General features: G+C 45.3%; 1 pseudogene; it reads left to right on the forward strand.

Annotated features, from left to right (window-relative positions):
* Nucleotides 1-2,202: 2,202 nt before the first annotated feature.
* On the forward strand, nt 2,203-4,071 carry LOC132356603 (exocyst complex component 3-like; annotated as a pseudogene).
* The last annotated feature ends 385 nt before the right edge of the window (nt 4,072-4,456 follow it).

Consider the following 4,456-nt stretch of genomic DNA (forward strand, 5'->3'; position numbering starts at 1 on the left):
CCTTAAGCCACCCCAACCTCTGTCTGTAAACCCCATGATTCTGCTAAAAAGACTCTTTCTAAGATCACCAATTCCATTTAAGTCACTCACTAGAGAATATTTAGTACTAGCCCAACTTGAAGGCTCGGCAGAATTCAGCATAGATGATCCCCGCCGCCGAACTCCGTTCTGAAACATTGTCTTCCCTCGAGTTGCGTGATACAACAATCTTTTAATCAACCTTTTACTTTCCTGACTATGCTTTCTCAACGTCCCCTTCAGCTCTCCTTTTATACAACATGATTAGGTATTAATATCACTCAAAACTCAATTATGGACTTTCTTCTTTTTTTACTCTCAGGGGTCACTGAGTAATCCAGATAATTAAACTGGAGAGCGTATACCTGAAATTAAAGGACAGGGGCTACTTACCTCTAGCCATTATTTCTATGCAAGAACGTGGGCCTGGTTTTGCTAGAATTTTTTATTTTTAAGAGAAAATGAGAATTCTGATTTTTATATAAAAATATGATGCTTTTTAATTTATGTTTCTGGTCATGAGAGAGTAGCTGTAGCAGACCAAGCCTCATTCCAACAAAAAAGTTTATAACTGGTTAAAAAAAAATTTTAAATACCTGTTTGAAGTAATCACAGAGCAACACAGTCAGTAAGAACTTGAAAGTCTAAGATCCAAGAGGAAAGAAAACCATTGAGGTGAGTTCACCATTCTGTGCTGTTTTTCCCTCAAGGCATTTGCCAATCAGTAAGTGGTACCAAACAAGAGATCAAGTTGCATTTCAAGGCTAAGGGCTTTCAGCAGTTTCATGGGGGTAGGAGGGGGAAAAATTGGGGTTGAGTGTTATCAAGGCAGCTAGGAATTGAGAGGACTAAGTTTTAGAGAAAAGAGAATGGAAACACTGAGCATGATTCTGTGCTGCTTTTTTCGTTGAGGATATTATTTATTACTAATATTTGCAACATAAGAGGCTGCGAAGACAAAATAAAAGGCCAGCTAAGAAGCTAGAAAACTAAGCAGAGCTTTGACCCATCTCAGAGTGCTGGGGAGGTGAAGTGGCATCTGAGGCCTGGCAAGGGTGATGGGCCCAGGTTAACAACCTTTGCTCTCAGCTGAGATTCTTGAAAGGTCTTCCTTTAGGATTACTTCAAACTAGTAGACCAGTTCTCACAAAGCCTGAAACCAGCTTTAATACCTCCCATCCACTGATTGTATCAAGGGGACCAAGCCCTACTCTAGCTAACCTATGAGTAAACAAATAAATAGATTCTAATCTGCTGGAAGTTAGCATTATTCAGAGTTTCTACACGTTTTATACACCGTATCCAGTACTCAATCAGAATGGCTGGATTCAGTCTCATCTCTGCCTTATTTGATGCTTTTCCCGAGCAAGCTACGTTAGCCTTCAGACACACCAGCAAGCCTTGCTTCCCCCTAGTTCCTGAGATACAGCAATGTCGCTAGCCTCTTTTATTCCATTTTGCCTTCAAGAAATAAATAAATAATTACCATGAATGATACTAGAGAGACTCAAATGACCAAATCAAGAGAAAAGAAATATGTAATGTAGACAACTCACAGATCTAGATATAATACACAAGACATAGATTTTAAAGTAACTGTGATGAACATGTTCAAGAAATTGGATGACACTTCCAGTCAGGCGCCGGGTGGCAGTGCCAAGGGATAATGTTGCTCTGATGCGGGGAAGGGTGGTGGATTCCACCTGCTTTTTTTTTTTTTTTTTTTTTTAATGCACAACGTGAGAGTTGAAAGTTAAGGTTTTTTTAAAATTAATTAATTTACTTATTTCTAGCCATGTTGGGTCTTCGTTTCTGTGCGAGGGCTTTCTCTAGTTGCGGCAAGTGGGGGCCACTCTTCATCGCGGTGCGTAGGCCTCTCACTGTCGTGGCCTCTCTTGTTGCGGAGCACAGGCTCCAGACGCGCAGGCTCAGTAGTTGTGGCTCATGGGCCTAGTTGCTCTGCGGCATGTGGGATCTTCCCAGACCAGGGCTCGAACCCATGTCCCCTGCATTGGCAGGCAGATTCTCAACCACTGCGCCACCAGGGAAGCCCAACCACACTTTTAAAAAGCAGGGGATGGGGGAAGATTGGGTGGGAATTACCGCTCAGTTCTTCTACAATTGGCACAGCAACGGGGGCCTGCGGACTTGTTCCATCCATCAAGAGCATCAAGTACGTCAAGGATGAAGGATGCCGTCGTACAGCACACCCAGCTCGCCGCAGCTGTGGAGAGCCTCAAGAACATCTTCTCGGTGTCCCAGATTGTGAGGAGTGGGGGTCCTGGACCTCACTGAACAAGGGGCACTCCTTCAGGCCCACTGGAACCTGATGGACCTGGGACAGGAGTGTGCTCCTGGGAAGGGCTGATGTACGAACACCACCATGTGGACATGACCCTCATCCACAGTGACTTTGGGAGCACACAGGGGCTCTCAGATGAGCTGGCCAAGCAGCTGGGGATGGTGCTGCAGAGGTCGCTGTTCACCATCCCCCAGGACCCCATTTTTCTGGTCTCTGTTGTCAGGATCATGGAAAGGGAAGAAAAATTGATCGGTGCATACTTGACCAAAAAAATGCAAACTAGCTTTGTTCCTCTTGGGAGGTCCAAGAACTGGAAGGAGGAAATGTTTGTCATCTTGGACAGAATCACGAATGCTAGAATTGAGGGCACAGAGGCAGAACCCCAGGGAGTCCAACAAGGTGTGGTTCATCTGCCACCTGGAAATCATATGGAAGCATGTCCTAGATGATCCCATTGTTGCCAAAAACCTGATGGTTGCGTGCTTTTCTCCCCATTATGAGATTTTCAGAAACCTCAACCACCAAGCCCTGAGAACCTGGATGCAGATCTCATAGGAAGATCTAGAAGCAAGTGAGATTATGAGCCTGTTTGACCTGGGTCTTAAACCCCTATACAAGCGCAGAGATGACTGGGAATGTGGAGCTGGTCCCAGAAGTGGAAGTCAATGCCCTGGAGCTTTTACTTTCTTCAAATGTGGTGTCTGAGCTGCTCCATCTGTACATGTCAGCTTTCACTTCAAACATCATTGTCTGGCTGCAGAAAGCACTAGACACAGACACTACAGACTGAATGAAAGAGACTGAGCCCAAAGCAGGCCCAAGTGGGAACACTCCCTACCACCATCTTCCAGATGTTCCAACAAATTTTGTAAATTACTACTCAGATAAGTGAAGATTTGAAAACAAAGTACCAGTTTGTGTCTTCAGCAAATGAATTCTTTCTTAAGTAGACACAGAGTTGACGCTCAGTTGTATATAGAACATCTGAAAAATTGGCAACACCACACTGTTATGTTCAGGATATGATAGCAATCATCACAACTGTCAGAGCTTTAAGGAACCCCTAATCAATTTTAAAAGGAAGTATTTTTAAAATGAAGTGGAAGAGGGCGCGTCTCTGAGCCAACCGAACATGGATGGGATTTTAGACACCGTTGTTGCGAGGAGGCTGCAGCAGGTACCAGGAAGGGGTCTTCCAGGATCTGGAGCAACATCTCGATGAGCTGATAACAAAGAAGTGGCTGTTAGGCTCAAATGCTGTGTCACATCATCTGTGTCACTGTGGAAGAATATTTCAATGATTTTGCTGAAACTAAAAATCCATCCAGAAAGAGGGTGAGAGTGAGTGGTGGTGGGTACCTGTGGGCCATCACGCAGAAGCACGTCTCATCCTGGAGCACCAAGGAGTACAAGGAGGTGCCGAGAAGACAGTCAGGGAGGCTGAGCTGCTCCACTTCCTATTCCAGAAGCTGGCCTCTGGATTCAGCAAACATGCAGGTGAGCACAGTAACACTCCTGTCACCCTTGCAGAAGTTGTGCCTGGAAGTTTCAACTCTGGTCAGCAAATACCCAGACATCAAGGATGGCCACATTGGCACTGCTGGCCACCCAAGGGGACGGCAGCCAGGACATGAAGCAGACCATCGTCAGGAATCTGGAGCAGGGTCCAATGGCAGGAAAATCCAAACTATGTGCCCATCTTCAAGGAAATCGTAGTTCCGAGTCTGAACGTGGTGAAGCTTCTCAAGTAACCCGTCGGTTTCCAGCTTTGTGTACATTATTCTGCACTCATCGTCCCCACCCTCAGAAATGTATTAAAGCAAAAGTGACTCTTGATGGTTCTCGTCAGAAGTTTCAGGTCCTCAAGGCTGTCACCTGTCATGCCAAGCGTGTTGTATGCAAGGTGCCGGGGCATGTGACTTCTTGAAGAACAAGTGCCCTGCTGGCTGTGGTTCCTCAGGCTTTCACATTTCTGTTGTAAACATCCTTTGTGAGGCAGGACTCTGATGGAAAATGCCTCATGGTTGATTATCATGGTGGAAAAGGTGTGTGGAGAGGGAAGAGGCCCTGTCTTCATTCACTGTGGATCTTCACTCAGAGACATGAAAACAAAAATTGGAGAAATTTACCAGAGAA

The sequence above is a fragment of the Balaenoptera ricei genome, chromosome 21 (assembly GCF_028023285.1).
Source record: "Balaenoptera ricei isolate mBalRic1 chromosome 21, mBalRic1.hap2, whole genome shotgun sequence".
Taxonomy (NCBI): Eukaryota; Metazoa; Chordata; class Mammalia; order Artiodactyla; family Balaenopteridae; genus Balaenoptera; species Balaenoptera ricei.